The sequence below is a fragment of the Passer domesticus genome, chromosome 12 (assembly GCF_036417665.1).
Source record: "Passer domesticus isolate bPasDom1 chromosome 12, bPasDom1.hap1, whole genome shotgun sequence".
NCBI classification, from domain to species: Eukaryota; Metazoa; Chordata; class Aves; order Passeriformes; family Passeridae; genus Passer; species Passer domesticus.
Window position 1 is genome coordinate 8,969,791 of NC_087485.1, and position 14,193 is coordinate 8,983,983.

Sequence of the window (14,193 nt, forward strand, 5' to 3'; positions counted from 1 at the left end):
AGAAAAGGATAATCACCTTAAAGGATCACTGTCAGAAAGATGTATATGAAATAGTAAATCAGGAAAAACAGGCTAAAGCTTAGATCAAATAAGAGGCAATCTTTAAAACACTTAGACAAAAATTCATCAACTTTTCCCCTCCTCACAATTCATAGCAGTAAATCTGAAAACAAACAATTTATCCGCTAGGGATGATTGTTGTTCTAAGCCATGACCCTGATGAATGCATCTTTTAGTCTCAGATATAAGGAAAGCTACAAAAGGTTAAAAAATGTGGGTATAGTTTAGATAAACATCTAAGAGTTTAGAAATTCATCTGAATGCTTTCTATCAGAAAAAAATGTGCTGTAAGTCTTGTGAGAAAAAGGCTTATTTGTGATGTTGGCTCTTTTATTTCTGTTCTCATCTGGAATATGATGAGAGTAGTCAACATTACACATGGTGTTTTGTCTTCAGCAGTTGTGGGGGAAAAGTTCAGTTCTAAAAATAGAAGATTATGGCGAGATTTTCATCCTACATAAACTCACTTTGCCTCTTGTGAGAGGGAGAGACAATGGGATAGTAATATAAAACTTTCCTTAACACTGAAAAGTTGCATGCAGTTAAAGAGAGAATTGTTTTCATTTTACAAGATTAAAAAGCTCCCATATATTCAACTGGAAATACAACTTCTGTTCTGATTTTTATTCACGTGGCACAAAATCAAAAATGCCTCTCAGTTGACTTGAATTGTAACTCTGACACCCAGCAAGTTCTTATGACACTGCCTAGAGATGAAGCTTGACCATACACAGCAGTAGGACTGAGTCTTAGCAACAAATGGAATGAGTAGTCTACCATCAATAAATTACCTCCAAAAACTACATTTCATTTCCAAAATGCCTTAGATATTTATAATTTTTTCATTTTAAGTCAGTCAGATGTAGCCTCTAATATTAGTCAGGAAAATGAAACTTGAAATTTGAAATTACTTCAACTTGTTGACATTTTGCTACTAACAGTTTTATATGACAAATACACATATATGCAGGGAAGGGCCATGGTTTACACATAAATTCTGTGTGCTCTGCCTCACCAGGGGCAGCTGAAGAAATCATATCTCTTCCATAACGGCAATTCTCCCTTTCTATAGATCAGGGGATATTTTGTCCTGAAACAAATGGGTTTGGTTTATATTTCCTTGCACTAGCTCTGCTGGGAAGCCTTTAATATTTCTAATGTCACAGACATGCACATCAACAAAGGTAGCTAATATCTACAGGACACATTCTGACAAATGCTGCTTTTGCCAGCAGTTCTGTCTTAAACCATCCTTGTCTCCAGGCTCCTTGTTCCTTCCTTTTCTTTCTGCCTTGTTGCCCTCAATGAACTGTTTGGAGGGGGGTGGAAGTGATGTGGAGAACTCAGGTTTTAACCTGCAAAAGCTCCCTGATCCACCTATAAATCAGACTTACACTATTAGGACCAAGGAGATTTCTACTTAAAGAGGGTCACACACAGCCCTCCATGGTCTCTCCTTCTATAAGATTAAAATTTCACACTGCTTTTGTATGAACCAGCTTGTTGTTAGTGACACTTGCAGTTTATTGGAAAATTAAAAATTAAAATATGCAGACTATTTTATAGCCCCACATGAATGTACAAACTTCCAAGATTCAGTATGTTTGCTGCCCCCAAACCAGTTACACAATATAGGTATTTGTATGTAAAAATTCATAGACCAAATTTTAAAGGCTCTGTAACACACAGAAAAGAGCTGTTAGGCAGCTGCTCATTCTCCACTTTTATGAATAGAGGGCTGAGTTTTTACTCTGTATAATAGAGTACTTGTTTTTCCATGAGGCAGGAGGTAATCCCTAACACTTAGTCTGTTTACAGGTCATATCTGCCTCCCCAGTGATACTTCCAGGGCCTGGTATATTTTCTGAAGGGCAGTGGGACTAGACTAAGTACCTTTCACATACTGACCAGGGTATATGCTCCTTATTTAGAAGTCTATAAAGAGATTCCAAAGAATATGCTTTTGTTCTAGGGAACAGAGGCACATTTTTGTTTTGCTCCTCCCCTCCCAAATCTTTACCTTCAGAAACAACTCTTGGTAATCCTTCATGCATGTGTTTTTTTAGTCGATAGACAAAAATCTGGAGCCAGAAGAAAACGCAAATGCATAAATCCTTTTAAAAGAGCTTCTATCTTATCTAGGCTTATATAGATGTGGTAGGAACGTGGAGACTGGAGCCAACTGTATTCTTTTTGCCAATCTGCCTTCAAGTGTGAATAATGTCCCAAAAGTTTATATGCTGTCCTAGACATGTTACATGGCTCACAGATAACTCTGTAGTTTGTCTGTCACCTATCCCAGCAGCTGTGAAATACCTGGACATATTGTTCAAGATGTCATCACCTTATTCATTTAGAAAATAATAAATTCTCAGGAGCAGCATCAAAGAGTAGTGAAAAAATGTTAGTGTGGATCCTGGGACAACTTTCTTTCAATCCTCTCCCCTGGATCTTTCCTTCCCCTTGGCTTTTTCATCCCTTAAGCTCTTTGGGACCAGTTCAATGCAGAGGATTGCTCTGCAAACCTTGGCTTCATTCACAGTCAAGTAAAACAAAGGATCAGACTCATCTGCCTGTCTAGAGCAATCAGACCCTCAAGTTTATCATTCAGAAATTATACAGACCATAAGCTGAACATTTATTTGGCCTCTGTATCACAAGGGACTTTGAGAACAGAATTTCCATCTCCCCTGCCTTGATCTCAGATGGAGCATTACTGAATTTGGGGACATGGTCAGAGTGGTGCAGCTGGTCTGTATTAAGAGATGAACTCCTCCACATCACCTATAGCTGCCAGCACCCTCAGACTACAGTCTGACTACACATGGAGCCACTCCCTAATCTGGTTCTGTCAAAACAATCTGCTTTTTGTGGCAAACTATCAGAGAACCATAGGAAAGGAATGAAAGAAAAATGTTCCTTTTTGTTGCCTCCTCTTACTCCTGGGACTGGACAAGGTTCTCACTGACAGTTGGTTACCATGGCTGTTAATACCTTGATAGAAAGTGAATGAATACCATGATTTAGAAGGAGAGTGAAATCTCACTAGAAATATCATAGGAGTAGGCAACTGTATAGTAGTTTCTTTAAAGAGAGGAACTGATGGCCATTTGGAAAAAAAGTATTTATATTTAATGATCTGCAAAGTTTAGCCTCTGGCAGTTCTATTTAAAAATAATCTCTTATAATTAAAACCAGTTAACTCAAAAACTGCTGCAAGATGAAATATATTTGTTCTCTTGTCCACACTTTGAATTAGCACAACTTTTTTTGCTGCAGACTAACTTCCCTCCAAATATTAAATGCTGCTATCTTACATAGCATAGAGAAGAGGCACAGCATCTGTTACCCAGTCAAGAAACAAGTCTGAGTCCCTTACTGCCAGGAAAGACAATTCACTTTGTACAAGAATGCTATTTGTCTGTTAGACGTACAAGAATCCACTTAGCTTCCATTTCAGCTCATTTGTAGTTGCCAATATATCTACCCTTTAAGTACTTCCAGCTGCCACTTCTGTGTTGAAAAGGTATCTGTTTTCATCTTTCATTTAGGACTGAGACATTGTCCAAAGCATCTGGTAACGTGGACTGTGGGGCCCTGGGTAGCCCAGGAACTATTTAACCTGGTTCAAAGGCATCCCAGAGGGGAATAAATGAGGTTCCTGAGTGGTTCTTCTGGCAGCAGTGGTCCTTTGTTATCAAAAAATTCCACCTAACAAACCCACTTTCTTTTGCAGGCTTGTTTTTCACCCTGCATCAGTTCCCCAGCCAAGCTGGCCAGAGAGCTGTACACAGCTGCACTTGCAGAACTGAGAGTGTGATGCAGGGCAGGAGGAGATTTCAAATCTACTCTTCTAGAATTTCACAAGTCACACTTGTAAAACTGACTTGACCACAGTGCATCCAAATCATAGACAGAGGACTTCAGCCTCCACAGACACTAACCCAAACCTCCACAGCACTAATTCCTCAGGCAAGCATCTACAAATAGGCTGTGGATTCAATAATGATTTCAAAATGTTTATTTTCAGGAAACAATAGAGGGAGGATAAAGGAGGTAAACCAAGATATTTTATTTTAGATTCTACACTTGAGTGAATTGTTTATCAGCTGCCATGATCCCTATTGAGAGCTAGCAAGAACTAATAAAATGCCTAGGGCTTGAAAGATACAGTCTTGCCTAAAATCACCATCTAGGCTCAGAAATGCAGATTTCCATCACAAACTTGCACTGCTGCCACGTGCATCAAAATCAATGGCTAGCCCACTTGGACTACAACTACTTTAACCATTCAGTAATGGAGATACTGGCCCAACAACTCCCCAGTGTGTCTGAGAGGGTATGGACACTGCAGGCATTTTTAGAGCAACAGCTCATGAAAGCACAGCCAGCCTGGCTGTAGAGCAGCTGTTGTTAGCAGAACTCCTGCAGCACAGATTTCATTGCAGGGGTGCATGATGTTCTGCAAAACTGAATAAATACTTGAGAAGTATTATTAGCCAGCTCAGAGATCTGTTTCAGTCTAGCTCTTCTGCCAGTAGTCAGTCATTTTAACTGGTATTTTAACAATACAACTTCAATTACATGGAAATAACATTTGTCTTAACTGCTCCCAGAAATCACAGAACTTACAAAGCAAACTGTCTCCCCATGTACCATATCCTTGTTCAGAAAGGCTCTTTTGCCATGACTCTCATCATCTCTAGGGATAATTTGATGCAAAAAAGTTACAAGTCTCATTTGACTAATATGAACACTGCCCACAAACTGCTGGGAGGTATTTCTCTGGGCCTGAAGCTAATAAAGCTTTGGCAGTACTGACCTTTCCTAGCTGACTAATGCTGCCCAACAGTCCCCCTTTTCTCTCCTTAGGCACGCTCCACTCCTAGGTACTGTTTCTCACTGAGGTGCCATCCTTGGTGTTGTGCCACCACCGAGACTGGTTTGGTCCCAGAGAAAATCAAATCAGGGAATTGATTCAGCTGAAAAATAAGAGCAAGCACAAGCAAGTGTCTGTTGGCAAAAGGGAGGAGGTAAGAAGCAAAAGAGGCTGCAGTAAGAAGCAGAAGGCAAGGACTTGATACCTTGGTTCAAACCACAGCCTGTTACGTGAGCCTTGCTAACAGAGCGCATCTATTCTAACAGAGAATCTGGAACTGTAAAGGCATGAAATGACTGCTGAGTGGGAAAGGTCAGTTAAAGAGTTCAGAATAGATGTCAAGCCAGCCTTCATAGTCCCTCGCCTTGGTTATATCTCCACTCTTTCCTTTCAATAAAGAAGGAATTTAACAGGTTTGAATTCAATGCTACAAGAGTTTATTTAGTAGCTTTGAGTGTCTCTGAGAAATGTGTGTTGTTTCAAGAATAATTAATCCAAGAATATACTGGCAACAGAGTTCAAACAGTGTCCTTCCAATACATTTACAAGACTCAGGGGCAGGTACCAACTTCCTCAATTGATGGTACCAATTTCCTTAATTGAGTACCCCTTTTTGGCATTCTTCAGTTCACCTCCCATCTCAGCTAAATACATTTCACAAAAAATCTCATGCAGTCTCCATGAATTGCTGCATATCAGTTCCTTCTTCTTTAGCACACAATTAAAAAATTTCAAACAGAAAAGAGCTCGGAGCAAAATTCCTTGGCTAAATAGCTTTTAAGTTTGTGAGAACTTAGATCCAAAATATGTTACTGTAATCCATCTAATTCAACCAGCATTTCATCCTTTATAAGTAATTCAGTCTAAAGCTTTATATTCAACTAGTGAAACTTGAAAAAATGCTGATTTCCATGTTAAACAATCTCCTGTCAACAATCATATATAAGAAAGTTCATCAATACTTCTCATGTATATTGTAGGTAGATGTGAATTCAGGACATCACCCAGGATCTTGCAGTCATACCAAAATTACTAATAAAAGCACTCTTGGAGATGGCAAATAATTTTCCCCTGACATTAATATTGCTTCATGTGACCCCAGTTCCAGATCCCTGACTATTTTAACTTTCTGCTCACCAGTTCATCCACAACACATTCTTTAAGCTGCTTTGGAAAATTGTTTTCTTTCTCCTTTGTCTCGATGATACCACGAGTCCACTCTGAGTCCATTCTGAGTCTCTCAGCTTCCTCCTTCCTTCACCACATCCATTCTTGTCACAGAGCACAAAAAGTGCAAAAATATGTACTCCAGCTTCTCCTCTACTCTTGTGAAAAATGGGTCAGTCAGCTTTGTGCTCCTCCCTACCTTTTAGCCTTTGTAGTTATATCCTGTCTGCTCTATTGTTCAGATTTCTTCTCTTAGATGGTAAATTCTTCACAGCAAGCACTCCATACACTCTTAACCCTCGGCCTACTTTGGATTTTGCTATCATATAGAGGATAAAACTGTATTCCACACATTTTCTCATATGAACCAAAAAACCCCAAACCCTGTGCAAAATTGCTAATGTTTTTGAGTCAGAAAAGTAATGTAGGAGTCTATTTTTAGGCACTGTGTTAAGTTTCACTCACTTTTGATAATCTGCATTTTCCTTTTATGGAGCTATGTTTTGTTTATGGCTTAGAAATTGTGCATGAGATCTCACACGATGACCTTTAAAATAAACCAAGTTTAACATCTTGATATCCACAGTGGCGTGGGAGTCTGAAGATGTGGTTGCAGATACCTGTTTCTCGTTAGAAGGAAGCTAATGACAGATCATGCCACTTCCTCACTTATCAAGGAACATCCTCTTGATGCAAGTTTTTTGTTATCTACAGCAGTTCACCATGCACTGGGGGTGCATTTCTGTTATATGGATACAAGTTGTTGACAGAGCTCAATACTGTGCATTGCTCATTGGTTGATTAATCCATAGAAACGAATAGAATAAATTGAATACCTATGCAAAGCTTATGAACTCATCTGCACAATATTGAGCAGGCAATAAATGTGAAGTATAGTGGATAGAAATTTTCCAGAGATTTTCCAGTTCCATCTCTTCAGTCACAAGGAAGCATAACAGAAAAGTGAATCTGTTGATGTGTATCTTCTGATGGCACTAATTTCTCTGCTAATTTGCACAGAGGTGACAAAGAATGAAAATTATTACATTCTTTTAGGAGATGAGCTGCATTACAGACAGTAACTGTACAAATTCCACAGGCACCCTTATCACTGACTGAGTCCTGATCTGGACATAATGTACTTGGACAGATGAAGAAATATTTTAATTGCCCTTTTTCTGCCACTAATGTTTGTGCTGAGGTTGTTAACAGGATGTTTTGTACACATATGTTCTTGAGGCTCCCAGCTGCAGTGTGAGTGAGCACTGTAAGGAAAACCAACACTGGCAGCAGTTGGATGCTGCCAGGTCTGCCCTACAAACCTCAAGGAAGAAGCTGTGTAATGACCTCTACTACAGAAATAATCTTTGCAGACCAAAGACTGGAAAACAACTGATGTAGTTTTTTGTCACCCCAGCTAAAAACCTTCTTGAATGGAAGTCAATACCTGCACAATACTGTTCAGGTGTTTAACAGCTGCATCCCAAATTCATTTTAGTTCACTCAGGGATGCAAGAAAGGCTTGCAGTGGAAATTCCAGGATTAACAAGGTGACTATTTATGTTCAGCTAAAAAGACTGGTCAGCTAGACATGCCTACTCTAAATACTGAAGTGGAAGAAAAGAAAGGTGTTTACAAAAGCTAACTTTAGTTTAGTAAGGCTAAGAAAACAACTGAGCAGAAGCTATTCTGAATTACCATTTGAAAACCCTCTTCCCAACCCACACAGACCTGAGTGAAGACTACCATGAGTATGGTAAGATCAGCTTTTGTCAATATCCCAAAATCTGTTAAAAAGTTGCAGATGGCTTCTTCTCTAAGGGCTGAGTTGTATTCAATGAAAATCAATTTAAGTCACAGTCCTAGAACAGCCAATAAAATTCCTAATGCAGGAAGGAATACAATTAGCTGCTCACTGTCAGTACAGTGACATGGGAGGTTCTAAAGCACAGGGGAAGTGAGAGGAGTGAGCTGTGTGGGTGAAATGTTCTCTCAGACCAGGTGATCCCGTGAATTCACAGGCTGGGCTGAGAGGAAAACAGTACACAATAGCAGTCAGGCAGTGATAGGTGAAGATGCAAGATGTTTTCTAACAGGATGAGGTTAGCTCTTCCTTTCATGAAAATATATCAACTTTTTCTGTAAAACCTCCTCTTCATCTAAATTGATTGTTTTTTTAAATGAAGAGGTATGAAGAAAATAAAGTGTGGGTGGATCAAATCTGTTTGTCTTCAGTGAGTTTCTCTACAAAGTTAAATGGAAACTCTTCCCTCCATCCTACTGTGAGCTGTGTTTTCTTTTGTGGCATAAGGCATCACTTTCAATAAACACTGCATTACACATTTTGCCTCTAACAAAGAATGGAGCATCTTACTGCAAAAGTGAGTTTAAATACTAAAAATGAACACAAGAAAAAGGGGTAGATGTTTTATCTATAGGTAAATGCTGCAGTGACTAATCCTTTTTTTTTTTTTGTCTCTCTATCCCTTCAGTCAGCATCGCTGCCATTATGGGATATGCATGGTCAGGTCATGCTGCACAGTCATGCATGTTACCACACCAGTGAGCAAACTACCACAGATTTTACAGTCTACATTGCAACACTTGGCATGCTGATAAAAGTCACTGGGAGAGAAGGTAATTTATTAAATCCCTATTAATTCAGCATTCATAATGCAGTATTTCTATAGCCTACAGGCTATAAACTTTCTAAGAACTACAAATCTTTTCCATGTTCAGGCACTGGAAAACATGAAAGCTGCTATTAGCTGTAATAAGAGAATGTCACAGGGCAGCATGACATAATTACCATGCCACTGATGTGACAGGTAGGCATCATGGTCTAACTGTACAGAGATTTACTGACTGAATCCTGCAATCCCAGTGTTGCACCTCTCTGAAATCGTATCATTCTGATGCCCTTGTGAACACTCCACCTTCCATTCCCTTCCACCTACAGATCTGAATACACACTGTTAAATTAACTTCTAAAAAAACCAACCCTTACAAACACCCCTTTTGTATGCCATACAAGGGAAATAAATGCACACTTCTGCTCAAGTGAGACTGCCTCATATTGTTTTTAACACCCTTCATATCTCATGGGTTTTGTGGCTCGTGTAGGTGCCTCCACTCACACGTTTACTTGTGTTCTGTCTGGTGTCCAGGATTTGGCTCTATTTCAGCACAAAACAAAACAATGGCTTCGGCTTTTATACTTTTTGTTGCCTGGCATTTAGTATGGGTACGTAACTGGAATGGAGACACAGATGGCCAGAAACTTTGCTTTCAATTTTATAGCAATTCAGAGAGCTCTTGAAACAGTAAACTACCCCACAAATAACAAAAATAAAAAACCAAAAAACAAAACCCCAAACACACAGAAAACCAAAAAAACCACCCTTTTACTGCCTGAAAAACTTATAGAGAATGGCAGAGGTCCATTTCTTAAGTAAATAAGCATACACTGGGCCAGACCAGGTAAGTTAGTGAGAAGCTTTTCAATGAAGTTCAATTACAGCCTGATTTTTTTTTACTCAAAAAGATAATCTTTGACAACACTTGAGATTAGAAAAGTAAAAAGGTACTAACTTTAATTCTTTATAACGCTCACTTGTCTTTGAGCACAATGAGGGAAACCACTTCATCAGTTTCTGTTTAAGAAGTTTAACACAAAGGCCCATGACCAGCTGCTGACAGCCCATGCTAACACCTGTGCACAGGCATGCACAGCAGCCTAACACTGCTTAGAGAAGTTTGCAAATCAACAAGAAAAGTACTAGAAAAGGGAATGTGTTTATTTTAAACAGCTAAAAAGTAGGCTGATGATCTGTATTCAAATCCAGTTCTGCCAGCTCCATGCAACAGAATACTAATCAAAAAATGCAGGTTCACAACTGTACAGAAATGATATCCATTGGTTGCAATCACCAATTTTAAAGACAATTGAACAGGAACACCATGACATACTGAAGCATTAACAAATGTACGAAGTTTATCAAGGAAAATTAAGTTAAAATGAGTAAAGTATCAGATTTGTACTACAGTACTCTTGCAGACAATAATTTCCTAAAAACAGAAAACAGAGCCTCTCCCACCACACCAGGGCAAGGGAAAAATATTTATTTGTTTAACTGATAGATGTTTAACAGCTGATTCACATTAGCTCCTGCAACACAGTTTCATTTGGGAGCTAAATGAACACCACAAGTGAGGCATATTTTAAGCTTCCTCTCACAAACCCCACTGAGGCTCCTTGGAATACGGGTGACTGAACCAGACTCCCCCTGGAGCTCAGCAGCTCTTCTCCTTAACTGACCTAGACAACTGTTTTTTAACAATACATGATGCACTCCCTCCTCACCAAAGGCTTGCTTTCCATGTTTAGCTTTTCATGTTTTTCATCAGCTTTGTCATCAGCACCTCTGACTCAAAGCCTCAAGCATCAGCCTCCTGCACAGTGGCGCAGATGGAACTTAAGCCTTACAGGCCATCTCATCACTCCTTGACTTGGAGTCCAAATACAAGCAGGTTCCTGTTTAAAAAGGCAATAGCTCTCATTATGCTGAGCTCCTAGGTTTGATTGCAGAATGGCAGTAAAATCCCTTTGTGAATGAAGACTCTTTCCAGCTAACACCTGTGTGGGACCTCTGACAATCTTGCCAGCTGACGTGTTTGAAAAGCACGCTCTTCTGCGTGTCATAACGGGTAAGGGAAAACCAAACCAAAACAAAACCCATCCCACCCCCCTCCTTCCCCAGCAACCCGAGGCATGCTTATTCTTTGAACTGGAGAGCAGCTGAGCTGACATGTGGCTCACTTGCCAGGTTCTGAAACTGCAGTGCTGGGCAACTCTAGGATTTTGATATTCAAACTCTGTATTTGTGCCGCCAACATTTAACCTCAAATTCCAGGGCGGGGCTGGGCTCAGAGCCTGGGACATTCCAAAAAGCATTCCAGCCAGCAAGGCCCTGGAGGTAGACCCTCAGTGAGTGCATCCACACTAGAGGCTGGTAAAAATATCTCTGCATTCCCATTCACGTTTCTAGTAAGCAGAATACAGGGAGGACAAGTTACAGTTCTCCCCACACCCATGGACAACATGGCAGGTATCATTACAATTACTCTCTGTAGCATCATTATCAAGTAAAAAAATACAAATGCTCTTTTGTTGGCTGATAGTACCCCTGGGACAAAAACCCCTCCAGTTGCTTCACAGAGTTCCATAGGATTAACTGTGAAACAATTTCACTAAGCAAATACTTAAAATAGAGAACAGCTCTCATCAGTATTGACCAAGTATTATATTCACAGCACATTAAAAAAAAAAATTCTGAAAAGTGAAGTTAAATATCCTGCAACCCAGCTGCGGTCTCAATTGCCACCCTATGCAAGAATGCTGAAGTGCAATGGCTGGATTGGTAAATACTGCAGAAGACAGTGGATTTTTGTGCCAACAGTAAAAATACCTGCCACCTTCTGTTTCTGGAAGGTACAGCAGGGAAGAGAAGCAGGGCAGAAACTCACAGACAGTAACCACTTGCTCTTTAAAAGCAATCTGAATGTAAGGATTTCTAGGAAAACAGGAAAGCACTGATCACTGAAGAATTACTTTCCCACCAGTGCTGAGAAGGAAACACACATGATAAATAGAGTTATCCTATCTGCAGAACTGGTTAGGATGAATTGAACTATCAAAGTTGTCACACTTTAGTTGTAACAGAATTACAAGGAATGAAAGTATGTAACAGAAAGTCATTAAACCAAAACATTCTGGCAAGCACATAGATATCTATATATACATTTCTTTGGTTCTTCCTGAAACTGATCAAAGGTGTAAAATGTTACATTTTCTAGCCATTTGCCAGAATTACAGCCCTTCTATATTTAGCATTAAAAGCTCATTCCAACAGAGTGACTCCTCACTCTGATTTTCACAGGCTCTGTTTGGCCTATCCATAGATACAGGACAGACAACCCCATCAGTGTGTACAACCACTGCAGACAGCTAAGAGAAGTGTAACATTGGCAGCCATGTAATAATTTCAGGAAGGATTTGACAACATGAGGTTATTAGAAAACAGAAACATCCCCATACAAGCACCCATCTGATTTAATAAAAACACTTTGCAGGCAAGTATTAACATAGAATTTGTTTCACTCATAGCAAACTATGCAGCCAGTTTTATCCAACTCTCTCCATCAACCAAGCACACATTCTGTAATATAGCAGTAAAGCACCTTCAGGCTGGTATTCATTAACCTGTGTTAAGGTATCTATCTTTGACTACATTTGAAGAATAGAAGCCCAGATTTACAGCTCCTCAGGCAGCACTGGAACACCAAGCTCTCACCACAAACCTGTGCTCTGGATTGCAGGGAGGCACTGGCTGGAAGGAAGCAATATGCAAAGTCTGCACAGGCTGTAGCTCACTAAGGAGGCAGGAGGAGGCACATTCACACCACATGACAAAATAGCAGAAATAACACCCCCAAGGTACAAACACTGATATGAAGGCCTTGGCTCCTAAATTCAATGATCCTATCTCACTTCTGTAAGAAGTTCAAGTCAGTAGGGACACACTTTCTCCTGAGTAATTTTTTGGGGTTTTCTGGGTCAAAAGAGAAATAACATGCTTCTCATGACTGACTTCTCTATAAACTCATCCCAGTCCACTGGAACTTCCAGTGATCCACAGTAACTGCTGCCATACAAGTCCACCCTGTACTTAGGCACCACCACCTGTATTACCCAAAGATTCAATTTTCCTTTTAGACAGACAATGATTACAAGACTAGGCCAGATCCTTCTGTGTGGCAGGACTAGAGGCAATGGGCACAAATTGAAATACAGGATATTCCACATAGAAGAAGGAAAAAAACCCCACTTTTGCTTACCTTAAGGGTGCTCAAACACTGGAATGGGTTGCCAAAAAAGGTTGTGGAGTCTCAATCCTTGAAGATGTGCAAAACCCAGTTAGACACAGTCCTGAGAAACCTGCCCTAGTTCAGCCTGCTTTGAGCATGGGGTTTGGACCACAGTCTCCAGAGATCCTTTGCACACTCGGACATTCCATGATTCTATCACATTAGATCCTGCAAATGACACTGGTAGCAGGACCTAAAAATGACTTTATTATTGTGGTTTCAAATAGTTCTGAGAAAAGATAGAATTTATAATAGGAAAAGGGTTGCTTCTGAAATTTCTGATTAATACTGCAAATTTTTTAGTGCTTCATAGTAAAATTGTAGCACTAAAATAATATCTAATGTAAACATATTAAAGTGTGTTTACTGTAATGTACAAATTGAACAAGAAAAACTTCCTTCTTCCTAGACTGTATAGATTTACTGAAAATTACTCTAAACAGCAGACATTTGAACTTCACAACCCTGAATATTATCTGATGAGATACTGTTCTTCCTTTTTAAAAGAATGGTTTCATTTGGCACTACTACTTGAGGAAAAGAATAGAATTTTTAAATAGAAAGACTCTTTATGAATTACAAACAAATGAATTATATCTTATACATTCTTTATGCAAAGTACTTTAGAGATCATGGCATGATACAGCCCCATCAATTTGTTTTCAGACCAGAGCTGATAATCTCAAGATCCCTCACACTGTTGAGGGAAACTAAGCCACTGTTTCAATAAACTGTTAACAACAGATATCTCTGAATTCTTTTGGCATTCTTTTGAGGATTCAGAACTCTAGTTTGAATCAGACAAGCTCAGCTGAGTTGCCAAGAATTAGACAGGGTCTGTATCTTCTCCTGGCATATAGTATTTACTTACAGTTTAATAGGAAGTTGTGATGATGGAAAACAAAGAAGAGAACACGGGCCTTTGATCAAGACCCCTGTATCACCAACAGCTGATTACTGAGACAAACAAGGTCACATTTCAAGAACATACAAGGCCATATTTGGATGTCCATTACTTGTAGACATTTATGAGGACTTTCAAGTTCAAAAGACAAAAAGGACAAAGTCAGTGCTACCAGGCTTGGCTCCAGTTCCTTACTGGAAAGACACAATTGTTAACACCTAAGACCAGGAAAGGACAGTTAATTCTACTGCCATAT